Source organism: Poecilia reticulata, chromosome 2 (genome assembly GCF_904066995.2).
Source record: "Poecilia reticulata chromosome 2, P_reticulata-male-v2, whole genome shotgun sequence".
NCBI classification, from domain to species: Eukaryota; Metazoa; Chordata; class Actinopteri; order Cyprinodontiformes; family Poeciliidae; genus Poecilia; species Poecilia reticulata.
In genome coordinates, this window is record NC_088831.1 from 38798593 (window position 1) to 38815630 (window position 17038).

Consider the following 17038-nt stretch of genomic DNA (forward strand, 5'->3'; position numbering starts at 1 on the left):
TTTGAACCCTAATTTGGAAAATCTTCTCACTGTTGAATTATGTGAAGTGCATTCTGGTTCAAATAAATGAATAAATTTAAAAATATATATATTTTTATACAACAGCCATTTTAATTTACCTCAATTATTTTGCGAAAGTTTCTTTTATTGAAGCTCATCATTTCACTATACTTCTCTGCATCTTTACTGCAGACCACGTTTGTTCAAAAACATGTTTAAAACTGAATCATCCCTTTAGTTCGCTAAAGTAAAATGGTGATAAATGTTCAAAGACAAGACATATGGTTGAATAAAGATGAGCCCAGAAGCTTTTTTATTTATTTCTTTTATTAAAGTCGAGACAAAGAGAAGGCTAATCTTACCATCATACATCAATTTTCACAATCTTGACAAAATTGTTCACTTTTTCAAAAGCGGGCAATTTTGTAACTTTATGGCATTGATAGAAGCCCTTATTATTCCATCTGGATAGCATTTGATTAAGACTTTCCCTTCATCCCACCAGAAATCACACTATATTGCTGTAGAGGTAATTTTCTACTTCTAAAGCTAATTAACCCAATCAGAGTACAAAGGACCTGCTGAAGTCATTACCCAGCATGCACAACATTTACAAGCCAAAATTGCAAAGAAACTTTAATTACCCTTCTAATTTTCAGCAAGGTGATTCGTGCTTAATTTTGATCTGAATAATTATATATTCAAGACAAAATTATTTTGTCCATATTTGTAATTGAATGCATATTTGTTTGTTCTTCTGACTTTTTCTTTTTAATGAAAAGTTAATTAACCACCTACAGTACGAAAGGATGGAAACCAAACTACATTTTTCTTATCTATCTATCTATCTATCTATCTATCTATCTATCTATCTATCTATCTATCTATCTATCTATCTATCTATCTATCTATCTATCTATCTATCTATCTATCTATCTATCTATCTATCTATCTATCTATCTATCTATCTATCTATCTATCTATCTATCTGTCTGTCTGTCTGTCTGTCTGTCTGTCTGTCTGTCTGTCTGTCTGTCTGTCTGTCTGTCTGTCTGTCTGCCTGCCTGCCTGCCTGCCTGCCTGCCTGCCTGCCTGCCTGCCTGTCTGTCTGTCTGTGAATTTAGTTAAAAGGACCTCAAAAGCAGCTCCCCCATCACTCATTTACAGAAATTCAAAAATATTGATCAATTAATTTAATTTAATATTCTGGAAAGTAATTTCTACAGCTTTTGGACTCCAGTGAACCACAGTAAGAGCAACGATCTACAAACGGACAACTAGTGAACCTTTCCAAATTCTACCAGATGTACTCCAAGAGCACACTGTTCACACATCTATACGTTCTCAAAGGAATCAGGAAAGACATCTGAAACCCTGCAGGTCTCATTTGCCTGAGTTAAGGTCAGCTTTCATCATTCAAAAATGAGACAGAATGAACAAAAGGTTCCAAGGAGAAAACCAGTTCTGGAAAAAAATGAAGGTTTGTCTCACAATTCGGTCAGATATTATGATAAGAAACCCAGCAGTCTATGCCATTAAGTCAGACTAATCCTTCTATATTGCTGGACAAGAATACATTGTGATCATCTGCGCACAGTCATGATTATAGGTTTGTTTTGTTTTTTTTAAATAAGACATTTTCCACTATTATTGGTGAAAAATGTATTTTTCTCCATAAGTTTATCACCAAAGCTTCGCTTCAATTGTCAATCTGGAAATAAATGTGAAAAATTTCTGTGCTTTAAAGTTTGTTTTGGAAACATATTTCACAAACACATTTCTTTTTGTCTTTAATGATATATGAAGGCTAATGAAGAAAATAAAATCTGAAGCAAAACATATAAAAAAAAAGTGGTACAAAAACTTTGTCCGTTTTTTAGCTACAGTTGGTCTTGTGTATTAAAAAAACCGCAGCAAAGGCTTCGGTTTTCACCTTAATATGTGTGATTTTTGCAAGAAATCAGAAATGTGCACTCACAATAGCCTGATGCACCACAGAGAACTATATAAATGAACTGGCAAAGGAAAAGCTCCTCTGATCGTGCCCAGAATGAGTGGCAGGGCGCGCTGAACACGATTCAGTCTCGCCATCACTGCAGGAACAGTGGAACCTGAACGGAGGGCTCTGATAGGCCCAGTGGGGAGGAGATTGCTCTGTCCCTGATTGGATGATTAGGGGCTGCAGGGGCTCAAATCAGCCGTTTTCAGGAAGAGAATAGTTTGGTTAAGTGGATTGGCACTGAGCGTGCACTGTGTGCTCTTTGTGTGAGTTCTGACGGTTGTGTCTTTTGCCCCTTTCTGTGTTTAAATGTGTGCATGTGTGAGTCTGTGTGTTTTTATGGGTGTGTTCAGACACAAAGGAGGGCTCAGGAGTCAGGGAGATTGGTGCGAGAAAAAGAGAACAGCCAGGTGGTTTCAGAGGAGGAGAAGGGTGGGAACAGTTGTGGGTCCACTAAAATTGACTGATGGATGGGTGGAAAAAAAATAGTATCAGGCAGAATGAAAAGAAAGTGTAAGAAAAAAGGTCTACATAAAAAGAAATACAAAATAAAATGCACTTGGCTGGTTTTAAACCCACTGCATCAACTCCCATTTTACATTTTGCTGTAAGTCAGAACAACTTAAATAAGTCTGGTGTCTTGATATTTCTTTTCTTTAAACTAATAAGATTGTAAACCAATTGTTACATATTTTTAATCTATCTGCCTTTTTTAGCTAAAGTACCTTGGACTTTAAATTCTTGACTTTTCCACTGATCAATTTCTCATATCAAGAAAAGGAAAAAGAATGAAAAGTCTGAGCATTTCTGGTGTAAGGATTTATTTATACAATTGTCAATTGAATCAATAACAAAGTGAATGAATAATTAAACTAAGATCTACCCACTAATGAGTTTTGAGTAAATGAAACACAATCAAAAATTGATGTAATGCAATTTAATCAATACACAAATGAATACAGAGGCAGTTTTAGTTACTGAAAGGCAAACATTCAGAAATCGAATTAATAAATCCATTAAATTCCCAAGACTTGCTAAGTGTTTGTCATTCTTCTTTAGTTATGAAAAATGGAATTACTTTATGGAGTAATATCATATATATATATATATATATATATATATATAAAAATAAAAAAAATTCCCTTCTCACCCTCCGCGGGTGGTCTGTTTCATCCTCTGAGCTCGGGTCCTCTACCAGAGGCCTGGGAGCTTGAGGGTTCTGCACAGTATCTTGGCTGTGCCTAGAACTGCACATTTCTGGACTGAGATGTCTGATGTTGTTCCTGATCTGTTTGAGCCACTGCTCCAGTTTGGGGGTGACTGCCCCGAGGGCTCCGATGACCACAGGCACCACTGTGGTCTTCACCTTCCAGGTCTTTTCCAGTTCCTCCCTGAGGCCCTGGTATTTCTCCAATTTCTCATGCTCCTTTTTCCTGATGTTGTAGTCACTTGGTATTGCTACATCCACCACAACGGCTTTCCTCTGTTCTTTATCCACCACCACAATGTCCGGTTGGTTCGCCATTACCATCTTGTCTGTCTGAATCTGGAAGTCCCACAGGATCTTAGCTCGGTCATTCTCCACCACTTTTGGGGGTGTTCCCCACTTTGATCTCGGGGCTTCCAGTCCATATTCTGCACAGATGTTCCTGTACACTATGCCCGCCACTTGGTTATGTCGTTCCATGTATGCTTTCCCTGCCAGCATCTTGCACGCTGCTATTATGTGCTGGACTGTCTCAGGGGCCTCCTTGCACAACCTACACCTTGGGTCTTGTCTGGTGTGGTAGATCTGAGCCTGTATTGCTCTGGTGTTTAGGGCCTGTTCCTGGGCGGCCAGGATGAGAGCCTCTGTGCTGTCCTTGAGTCCAGCTTTCTCCAGCCATTGGTAGGTTTTCCTGACATCAGCCACTTCAGTTATTTGTCGGTGGTACATCCCATGTAGGGGCTTGTCCTCCCATGATGGTACTTCCAGCACCTTGTCTTCTGTTCCCCATTGCCTGAGACATTCGCTGAGCACATCGTCTGTTGAGGCTTTGTCCTTGATGTATTTATGGATCTTGGATGTTTCATCCTGGACAGTGGCTCTCACACTCACTAGTCCTCTGCCTCCTTCCTTACGGCTCGTGTACAGTCTCAGGGTGCTGGATTTGGGGTGGAATCCTCCATGCATGGTTAGTAGCTTCCTAGTCTTAACATCCGTGGCCTTCATCTCTTCCATTGGCCAGCTAATTATTCCGGCAGGGTATCTGATTACTGGTAAGGCATAGCTGTTTATTGCACGGATCTTGTTCTTGCCATTGAGCTGGCTTCTCAGGACTTGCCTTATTCGTTGGAGGTATTTGGCTGTGGCTCCTTTCCTTGTGACCTCATCGAGGTTGCCATTTGCTTGTGGTATTCCCAGGTATATATATATATATATATATATATATATATATATATATATATATATATATATATATATATATATATATATAAGAGATTTCAGCACTTATAGTCTAAATTTGAGCTGGTTTTTTTTCTAAATTTGAGTTTATCCTGCTAATAATTTGACAATTTTGAGTATTGAGGAAAATACTAAAATTTTTTCTTTACTTGAGTAATTAAAAATTGTCTTTACTCATGGAAACATGGAAACTCAAATCAGCTTTCAACACCACAGCATAACAGAGAAAATACCCCTTACTTGGTGTTTTCACCGTAGCTGTAGAATCATATGCCAGACAGGTGGTCAGTAACACAGGAGAACCACAGGGGCCTATACTATCCCCCTTCTTTTTCATTCTGTACACTTCAGTCTTCCCAGACAGAAACTTGTTTTCTGCAGAAAACAAGTTTCTGTCAAATGACTCTGCAGTCATCAGAGAGATGGACAAGAACCAGTTATCTTATCTTGAATGCAGATAAAACAAAGGAGGTAGATTTTATGAGAAACAGAAATAGATCAAACTCTTTGTCTAAGCTAGAAAAAGAGACAGTTGTGGAGCAAGCAAACTAAAATATGGATGACATCGAAACAACACAGTGCTTTCAGTCAGAGGCCTCCTCAGGTCTACTGTAAGACAAACTGCTGCCAGAGATTCCCCCTGTTCACAGCCATATTTTTTTACAGCAACTCTTTGAAGAAAAAAGTATGTTAGAAATGAACTAAATGAACTACTTTTTATATTTTCCAAAGCCCTCTGCATAATGTGGGTGATTTGATTAAACCTTTGGTCCAGCAAGGACATTATGAGAGAGAACTAGAGAAAAGCTGATCTAGTAAGTGAGAGGTTAAATCTTAGGTGTATAAGTGGCTACACTAGAATTTAAAGTTCTTCAGACAATTTGAATGAGCCCCCATATGTGTAACAAGCATGGAAGATAGGCATAAAACCATTTCCGTACTCATTACATCTAGAACAAAAGACGATTGTTATGCTTTAGATCTGCCATAAGCTGATGTTTCTTTTTGTTGAGAGTATTACTTTGTATCGTTATGCTGTAGATAACTCCTAATTATTCCATTCTGATTATATTTGATTAAGCCATTCTCCTCACTCTCTAAGAAATTACACAATCTCTCAGAAGGAGTAATTTCCTACTTCAAAAGCTGATTAAGCCAATCAGAGTACAAAGGCTCTTGCCATGACCCAGCATGCATGACGTTTAATTATCTAAAATTGCTAACAAAGTTTTAATTTTCTTGTTCTCTCTTTGTGAGGGGCTTCTCAGTTAGGTGGTCCGATAAGTTCACCATGAGTTTTGCATTTAGCTTTAGAACCGTGATTACGGTGTATTGCTGCAGCTACATTTTAGAAAACTTGACTCGCTCACACAATATCTCCACCATCAGCCAATTTGCCTTCATAGGTTCAGTATGTATACTTTCTTCCATAAATGCATGCCGATAAATGTTACATAACTCTATATGTAGTCGTAGGTTGCCGTGACTATGTTTGAATGTCCTAATCCCAACTGATTTATGCAAACACTTTCACCCAAGCCCTACAGCTTTTAGTTCATATCAACATACTGGACGTCCAATATTTCAGCGTACTTGTGAAAGATAATTCTAAATATTTATAAGTACACTTGTGACCTCTGTGACCTTTCCTTTTTATAAGATAAAAAGAGGTCAACCATTTTTCTCATGTCTTAGAGATATTTTTTCTTCCCACATGCATTTGCAGTTCCAATTTTTAAGTTTTCTTTGCATAACCACATAGTTTTGTAAAATTTTTTGCTTTATACTCATGTAGAAATCAGGTGGTGGGTTGAATCATATCTTCATCTCTGCTTCTCCTCTCCTCTTTTGTTCTTGCACTGAGTATCTTTTCTGAGGGCAGAACAGTTCCTCTAACCTGAAACTCATTTGCTCATCATGCCACCTGACAACCAGTGGGATTCCCTGACATTGCCAGATGGTTCATCAGTAATTGCACTGATCTAGCTTTCCTTGTTTTCTGAGTACAAGTCAGGTGCCGGGTAAGTTTGACTCTTACTGTTCTTGTGCTTTAAAATCACTTACTATGAGTTTACTTCATGTTAAAATAGGTAAAAGAATTCTCCTCCATCATCTTGTGACTACAACACTCAATTTAAAACCTCTACAATGGGGGATTCGTGTTACTTCTAATGATGCACAATATGTCTTTCTGCTAAATTAAGAAACAAAACAATCATATTTCTCAAACTTTTACTTCCTGTCATATGATTCTACAAACCTCTGACCATCAGGGCTACACGGCTTCTGCTGTTCAATATTGAGACATTTTCACAAATATTTTGCTCAGTTTTAAACTCTAATTTGTTTGTGGGTTCTGCATTAGAGTCCAGATCAAAATATTCAAAAAAGACAGTCTCTTTTGAAAGAATTTTTTCTTATCTTACTCTGTAAGCTGATGTTGACATGTGTTTTAAATGTGTGAAAATGCATCACATTTTGTGTAACATTAAGCATTTGTTTGTGTTGGGATGAGGTTAGGACAGGGAACATTACTTTGGTTAAGTCATCTTATAAAAAATTTTGTCTATGCTTAGACAAAAAATCATGAGATTAAACCTCTACACACTACGCACACGTCACAGCATAAGATCAAATAATTATTAGCTGAATTAATCAAAAAGGAGGTCAGAGTGTTTCTTTAAGTTACATCATGCTGAGGTAAGTTCATCTTCAGCAGTACAGACAGAGAGCATGCATAGCATAACATGAGATTATATTATTATGTTTTAGGAGCAGTTGCTTCAATTCTATACCAGCACTCTCTACTGTATGTGTGGTTTTTTTATGGTGCTGTGTTGCTGTTGCCAAAAATGTTTCAACATCTCCAAAAAATGAATTGCTACCCAATTTAGCTGGTGATTAATTATGTATGCTACAGTGTAGCACTGGAAGCCTCATTAAAGTAAGGCAGTGTGTCTTCTTATGTTATTAAAATCCAATGCAGCAAAACAAATGCGGGATAAGACTATTTTTAGTGTTGGGGATTATGTTGGATTTTGCAACTTGTGACTGTTTATGCAAGTTAATAGAGTGTCATTTAATTAAATTGAATCAAATGACTGTTATCTAAATATTATGTCTGCCGTTATATTAAACACAGCACATGCACTTTAACAATTACTTGATCTCACCTTTAAATTTGAAGTTTTATTGATTTCCGTATTAAATTATTTATTTTGACATTTCTCTGTGACATTACTCTCTGAAAAACTCACCCCGTTCTTCCTTTTTACTGCAACAAGAGCTTCCTTTCCTTTGCAGTGCTTCTGCGTGTACTTTCCTTCTTCAAAAAGAGCATTTTTGCCAAAAGAAGTAGATTTTGTTTTACTGACTTAAATGAGTATTGCAGAATAAACGTCGACCTTTCTGTCATTTGAACATTGCTCTCCTTAATGCATCCTCAGCACACACACACTCACATGCATGCACACACACAGAGATTCAGCGACTGGTTGTGTGTGAGGTTGCTCTCTGTTAGCACCTACGCCACATGCAGTGGGTGTCATTGTGTTGCCATGGTAACTAAGCATAAACTGAGTTGTAAGTCTTGCCTGCATAGCTAACACGGTAGGAGACACTCAGCACTCTGCTGGTCATACAGCACGAGCAAATCTTTTTTGAACTTGAATCCTAATTTAAGAAGCTAGGCAGTGTAGTAAAAATCCAATGTTTTCTCACATCCAATTTGAACTGATAAGAATGAATGTTGCTTCAGAGCAATGCTTCCCATCCAACTCAGTTTTTTTCCTGTGTCCACTTCACTTCTAGTTAACATAATTTACTCAGCTCTCTAACATCAAGCATTTCGTACCGTCTCAAGGTAAAAGGGATTTACTGACCCGTGAAGAGGCGTGGCATTTGAAGATAAAGATTAACGAAAGACAAGCAGGTATTATTACATAGGGAGAAGCTGGAGTCATGTAGTATTTATGAAAGAAAAGGATAGATGAGCAGAGAGTAAGGCAACTGAGTGATGAAAATCTTTTGAAAGGTCATTGTGTAGCCTTGTCTCTCAGGGGACAAATATGTCCAGACCCTTTAAATGTCTCCTCTTTGTTTGGAAAACAAGACCAAATCATGAGAAAATGTTTTCTTCTGGCTCTGCAAAGCTTCACTTTCGATCAGACTTTAAATAATTTTTAATTAGGAATCTTTCTGTTCAAATAGGCCAATAAGCATGTGTCACTTTCTTTATTTCCACTTTATCCCATATAGTTGTTAAGGGATTATTAAACTTTTTAATGATAGGTTATAAATCCGAATCTCTAAATAATGAAGTTGAAAACAAGTCCAGTTATTTTAAAAGTTTTGAATTCAGTTAGTTTACATAAAAAAGTTTGTTATAAAAATAATCAGGAAATTAAGTTAAAAACAGAACATTGTGGACAGTGCTTTCTGCTTTTTACTATTGTCTCTAAATAAGTAGACTGATGGAAACGCCGTAATTTTGATTAAAGGAAAAGTTGAGGGTTTGGGAAGAGGTGGGCACTGCAGCTCACCTGAAACCAGGATGGCTTTATTTTAAACAAGACAAAATGAGAAACATAGCATTTAGATAATGGACAATAGGATTACACTGAGTTTAATATGTGGAAAAATTGTGTTTACATAACAGTTGTCATTTATTGAACTTGTACGCACACCCAAACTCATAATTTTAAATGTCTGCTTTTCTGTGTGAGCATGTGACTCATACAGAAAAGTGGTGGCATAGTTTCAGCAAGCAGCTGTACAACAAAAACACATTTTTTAGTTCTTATCTGGGATTCATGTACAAAAAAAGAAATAAAACTGGCGAAATTTAGATTGAAATGCAGCTTTCTAATCTAAGATATGTTCAAAGTACAGCTATACAATTTCACAGCAAGCTACTGTATTATATTTATTATCACATAGCTGATGCAAATAGATAATGTATTTTAATATTCAGCAATTCCTGAATGTACAAGTCAGAAATGGGAAGCGAATAAATGAAAAAGGAAAAAATATAAATAAGGCTAATTAAAATAGCTATTTCCATGTTTGCAAATACATTTAAAGTGCTGTGATGATTTATTATGTTTTTTTCCTTTTGTGTCACATTTAAATATTTCAGATAATCAAAGAATTTTCAGGATAGACACCAATAACCTGAGTAAATACAAAATGCAACCTGGTCCTTTGTGAAAACCCTTTTTGTTGCATTATGGTACGCATTTGTGGAGATTACATGTAATAGTTCAACAATTTTCTATTTTATTTTTTCATTTTTCTCTTTGAGGTAAAATAATGGATCAATTTGTTGTCGTTGCAATCTTCAGGAGTAATAAAACATTTCACATCTTCTATTGATTTAGAAACACCGTGATTCTTCCCTGATACAGTAAGATATTGTAAGGGGTGTCCCTTTCTCATGCTTTTGACAGTACTTATTCTTCTGTCTTTTGACTTCTACACCAGCTTTGTTTCAGACTGAAGAGTGCATAATTGTAGCCTTATGCACATAAATGCAATTTACTCGTACGGGCTGGACTGAATCGACATATTTGTGTGTATCTGAACAGTCTGCTACATAAATCTAATACAGACATAGAGCAGATAGCAGATGCACAAATGAAGCAAATAATGTAGTGTTATCATGTATGACTGACTGCTTCATTTACACAGCAAACAACCAAAACTTGTCCTTGAAAGAAAATATGGGCAATTTAATGCTGAATACGAAGATCTCTATTCAGATTAGACATTTGAACAATTTGACCACGTTCTTTATATTAAATGTTAAGTGTTATTGGTCGTTTTGAAGTAGACCGATGTGTTTCAAGGGTCGGATTTCCACAGAAAATGTGCAAAGGGTTCTGTCAATCTTACATTACTTGAATATAATGCTGCAATTTAATTTTAAAAATGTGAACCTAAGCATTGATTCAGCATGCACTCGGGAAAAATTAGGACACCCCATTAAATGATATGTTGTTTTAAAAGAAATGTTCTCATATCATCGTGATGGGGGGAAAAAAGGGGTGATTTGGATCTTTATCTGTAATTAAATCACTTCTCCAGAGATTGAACAAGATTAGACAACGGCCACAAAATCCTCAAAACAAAAAAAGAGAGAGACATTTGCATGTTAATGTCTAATCTTTTTTGATATAAATTTATCTGGAAAGGAAGGTGTTTTAAAACAGGTTCACCAAAAATTAGCAGTGTTTTATTCATTCAATAAAGGATAACTGACATAATTTACTAAAATTTTGCTATAAAATATGTTTGTTTTCTTGTATCCTCTCTCTTGCTTTCTTTCTTCTGGTTTTATATGTACATGTTTTCATTACCATACAGCCACATGTAGCTTTAGAGGGGGAAAAAAAAAAAGAAAAAACACCTCAGCTGTAATGAAAGGAAAGAAGATGGAGAAAAAAAACAAGTCATCAGAAATGTGAAAAGCTCTTAAAGGTCAGCGTGCTGTTTGAACGTGCATACGTGTGTATGAGTCCAGCCTGCAATCACACTTGAATGCCAAGTGCCTTTTCTATACAATAAAAAAGGTTCCTTTGTTGATATATGTCCTTTTTGTCATAGTTTTTTAGCTTTCTTTTTATAGACATGCTCAGATCTTGACTGGCTTAGATTAGGTTCAAAAAGGCTCCGATGTTTTCAGTATTTATCGACAGACCTGTCACTAGCAAAGGGAAATACGTTTAATTGTAAAGCACATTTAGCTTGGAGAACTCACTCCCTCAAAAAATGTTTGCTATAAATGAGGCCGGAGAGGCAGTTCATGACAGTCATATGTGCTTTTTTAACAGTGGTAGGTTGCTTAGCATAAAAATGTTCTCTTCTTGTTAGGTTTTTCTATCTTTTTAGCCATATTTGCGGTAAACATCTGGCTTGGTTTCTACAACTCATATGCAGACTTGTTTCATTTGATTTAGGTTTGATTTCATTAAGGTTCAAAAGGGATAAAGGTTAAGCAGTAGTCTTTTCTGACAATCTATGACAGCTTGGCACTCATGGAGTCATTGCAGCCTGTCTGCAGTGCAGGCCCAGTAGGCAACAGATGGAATAAACCAACACATTTGTGTTTTACACACACTCTCCCAAAAGCCAATTAAACATAGAAAATACACCTAACTAACGTATTTAGGACTATGAGAGGAAGTCGGCGTACCCAGGGAGAACACATGCATCTAAAAGAGAACAAGCAAACTCCTATGCTGCACCCCACCATAGTCCAACAAGTGATACGTCATTAATAAGTCAGTGTAAGGTTTAATTTTAGTTTTTATCCAACATTTCCCAACTTTGTAAATAATAAATCCTGTCACAATAGCATGAGAAATGAGTGTTGGCCATATAGAAAATACATTTTTAAAGCCTCGTGGTTGAACTGCACAGCAGTTTTGATCTTCAGAAACCCATGAAAAACAGTGTATCATTTGCAAACAGGAAGCAGAGGTTTGCTCAGGCTGAGTTATTGCTCTCCCTGCCATTTATGAGACAGCTTAAGACTTCACACTCTCAAAGTATTGTAGGTGGATATCAAGAGATACATGTACATAATGTTGTGCAGCTTAGGGGCATCAATGCATTGCATTCTGTGCAATGCATTGATGCAAAAATTCTTTGAACTGCCGGAGGATTAATCCAAAGCAAGAGTCTTTGTCAATCCCCCTTATTATTCGCAGTAACAATGTTCAGATGAACAAAGCAGGGCAAGACATTTCTGGTGAGATGGGGTGTTTAACATAACAAAAGGATGTTTTTGCCTTCATCATAGTCTGTTTTCTGAAAAACCGGGATTTCATTCATTCGGGAAGTCATTTTGCTATCATCGTTTGTATTCATTGCCTGGTTTAAATCTTCATAAGCTGAAGTCTTATTCTTGATCCTGTACAGTATTTCTTGGTTTCTTTCTATTTCTTGTTATATTTTAGGAGGTATTTTTCTTTATATTTACTTACTTGCTGACTTACTATGCACTTGTTTATTATGCACATTCGGTTTTATGTTCATTTGTTTCTCATTTGCATAGGGGCATGGGGTGTGATATTGGATGTGTGGGTGCTTTGAAAATGAAGGCCTGGATAAGAGAGGTCAAAGCATGAGGATGATGTGGTTATGGCTTTGGAATTAATGAATTTACATACGGTAATAAGGTATGTTTGGCAGGCAAAATGCTGCTCCAAGAAGTCTGACCTCTGACAAAAGGACTGATCACAGAAGCAGAGAGAGGAGGAAAAATAAGAGAGCTGACCTTAGAGAAAACAGACCGTTCTCCCACTTAATATCGTAGACACTCATTTACAGACGTTTTCATAAGAGACAGCGCAAGGGGAAAGAGATTAAATTGCTTCATGCATTGATAATATCTTATATTTTGTCGAGATGGAGACAGGACAGAGGCAAAGATAGACAGAGGGAAGCAAGATCGGCACGCTGGCCAATCTCTGGGTGATCCTCGTAATTTCACAGATGCTCGTTTACGGGGTTTTCATAGAGGAGGGAGAGATTAAATTGCTTCATGCATTGAAAATGTCATATTTTTTGTAGAAGTGTGAAGAAGGAGATGGAGGGCGTGAACCCAACTGGTCTTTTGGTCCACAGCTCCTCCGAATCCAATTCAGTCAGACTGCTTTGCAATCCATTGCCCTATTCATCAGCTCGTATCAAATTTTTATTGCACTGAAATACTGATATAACCAAGCGCACTCATTTAATGGACCACTGAGGATTTCAATTGATATTTCATCATCCCTTTTTGTCAATATAGTGCCACTGAAAAAAAAAACAATGTTTTTCTTTTTACCCAAATTTGTGTATTTTCTCTTGTAACTTTTAGAAGATTGAATGTGTTGATGTGGATGTGCAGAGATAGGTGTCTGTTGGTTTTGAGAAGCAGGTGGCAGATCCAGCCACCATCTTCCACTGATCAGTGCACAACGTCACTCACAAACAACAGCCACAACTTCTTATCTATTGAAGTACTTCTCATATATATGTACAGCTTTTGTGATTTCCAATGGACATTTTCACAAAATATGTCTGGCTGATAATAATGTACAAAGCTGAGATCAGCTGTATTTTGTAATTACACTCATATTGTTTAAGCTTCTGTTTTCAGTGTGACCCACCCTAACAATGGAGTCGGGAATATACACATGAAAGTTCTGCCTACGCACACGTCCCCATCTCTACAACTAATGGGTTTCAGGGTCTGTCGAAACAATTCTCTGCTTGTTATATACACATAATTAGTTTTTTCTTAAAGCAGCTTTCCACAAATACAGTATCAATTACCGTCTGTTGCTTCATTATCCTCCCTAGAGACATGTGGAATTACAGTTTTTGAAGTGACAGTGTGTTAATTGAGTTATTAGCCAAAGGTGTGTGTGTGTCTTTGTTTAAAACACAGTTAAAAAGAAAGATGCAAAGTCAAAATGTGCTTTGTTTTTCATTGCATCGATGCAGGTCATATTTTAGCTCCTTTGATCATAATAACCACCTGTTAATAACATAGCCTAAAAGCAGTAACTATTCAGCATTTTCACACAACCTATTTAATTTACTTATATGTTATCTACTCTTCAAATTCACAAAGCTAAGGACAATGTAATGTTTTCTACTATTAATGAATATACAGGTTTAATGTATATTTGACATACAGACAACTCATTACTAGTCCCTGATATAAGGATATTGAGTGACATTTTTTCTTTCCATCCATTTTCTATCCATCCATAGAAAACCATCTCAATTTGTCTCTCAATTAAAACAAGGCCACAAAGACAAACACTTTACTTCTAGATTTTATATTTTTTATTTATTTATTTTCAACCGAAACTGGTTTTTAACTGTTCGAACAGTCATGTGTCGCCACTGTTTTCGGCTCTCACCATCAGACAGAGCACTCTTAGATCTTACAAGTGTGGACTGTATTGTCCCTAATTTAAAACATTCTCTGGACACTCTTGTTTCTCCTTTAAGGTTCCCAAACTCTGAAACTCTCTTCCCACTGACTTAAAACTAAAGACAAACATTAATATCTTCAACAGAGATTTAAACAGCAACGGTGTCTATGCAATGAATAAATGTTAGACTGAAAATAGTCAAATATTGTTTGAATTTTGTAAGCAAGATCTGAGAATATGTAGCAATGATCAGACTTCATTAATCATAAATAAGTTATTGCAGTGCTCTGTGGATTAATGGATACAACATTTTCTGTAGGTGGATGTTGGAGCAGGAAACAGGAGGAGCTTATTGACAACATGCTATTCTTTCGACTATTAAATTGAATGTTGGGCTTGACCATTTCGATGGCCATGTGTGCACAGAGGGCTGGGGGTTTATGGGTATAGACAGACGGAGTGTGGCTGATCGAAATCTCCCTGCTGACAAGTTTAACTATTGATCTCAGTATCTCCACCACCATCACACAAACACCCACACACACATTCAGATGCAAGACCAGGCTGCAAGAAATAGGAAAAAAATCTTTCAGTAACATAAAATATGTTGAGCACCAAGTCAGGTTACCGTTTTGTTAATATGTATAGGTGAGATCTGGAGGTTTTAAATACACCTCAGTCAACACAGCAATGTCAAGTGACAAAATGAAAAATAAATGTTACTCTAAAGGAAAGAGGACATTATCTCTTTTTATTGCTGAAGAGATTTAATATACTATCTTACTTGCACAAAAATGAATTTTATGTTTCACAGAATACTTGCAGGTCACAGAAACTTTAACCCTCAATGAGTCTGAGCACAACAGATCAGCACAAAACAATGTCTTATAGTTTACTCACAAAATTAATTATATCAGTTCATGCAATGTTTTTTTTTATTATTATTTTGTTTTGTTTTGCCTTTTGGGGTCACATAAGAGGAGGATAAAAAAATAACACCAATGTATTGTAAAAATATATATATATATATATGTAAGAAATCTGACTTATCTCAGTTAGTAGACAAAACCACCATTTATTCTCCAAGGCAGAGTTGTCCAAAATCTGTCCCTTTTGGGCCATTCAGGATCCACAAACAATTGAAGACTGGTATAAATTTGGCACCCAAGCACTGGAGGTGAATCCAGACACACACGCACACACACACACACACACATGCACACACACACCCACGCACACACACACACACACACACACACACACACACACACACAAAATAAATAAAATAAAATAAAAAATAAATAAATAAGGTATATAAGACCTTATTAAAAGATACAGTCTTTGGCTGTTGCATTCTTCTCTTAATAAACATTGTTTTTGTCTTTCACATTATTGTATGTTTAGTTTTTGGTTGATCAGGCATAAAAGTAAAACTTTCACAAAAAAAGTTGTTTTCAGAATTTTGAATTTAAAATTTTAAATGCGAATCAGACTGCTCTTGTCATACCTTACATGTCAAAGAAATACACAAAAAATGAAAGAGAATCAAGTAAAACTTCTTCCAACTCAATTTAAGAAACTCTGAAACCGTTCTCTTAGGTTAGCATTTGTCAATTTAAAATAGATACCAAAAACCTTGTTGTGAAGCCGATTTGTCTCCCCCTTCTGGTACAAAAAGTCAAAGCTTCCAGAAGAAAATGTACTAACTTGATACCAATCTCCCTCTAAAAACCTGAACCTTCTTGCTTTGCTGTGGTTGACCACCCTGCCTCGTTTCATCTGCTAAGAAGGGGTCATTACAGTCATTACAATTCATTGCTACTGCTGGTCGAGCAAGGTGATGTCACAACAAACATCAGATTTAAAGCTCTGACTTGCTACAAATCCTGAAGCCGCTGGACTGTTCAGGCTCTGTGTGTTAAAGCAAAGGCTTGACTGTGACTGATGTTGATTAGATTTCTGAATTACACCTTTATATGTGGATTTATGAAGTTGCTGCTCCTGTCCTCTTAATGAAATCAGTTTATAGTGTATTATCCTGATTCTTTCCCTATTCATCACCTGTTCAATGAAACTGGCTTCAGTGCTTTAGGACAGATCAAAGAATTTATACATTTTCTAAAACCTCTACTGGTATTCTTTCACTTTGTGTTGTATATGACCCCTAAATTATATTATGTATTTTTTGACCATTTATATCTAAAGTGGTTTGTAAAAATATTCATCTACCATTAATCTTTTCACATTTTGTCATGTCACAACAACAAACATTATTGTAATCTACTAAGACTTTATGTGATTGAATAGTCTACTTGTCTATTATGTAGATTTCAATTAGAGGTGTCAGAGTAAATGAAGTCAATAAAAAGCCACTTTCCTTTTTACAATTACAGTATGTTCTATTTTGTGTTAGTCTGTCACATAAAATCTCAAATAATTTTATTTATTTATATTTTTTGATAAAGTGACAATGTAAAAAGGTTCAAGGCATATTAAAACTTTATCAAGGTACTGTATAGACTTCTCAACAGCTAAACTGTTGTTAAAGGTTTATCTGTAGGATACAACCTCCCTAAAAACTATTCACAAAATATTACTCTAACGTTTAAGGGAGCCAAAGCTATTTTTTATTTACTAATTTTCTCCCTTTAGTAATTGCTG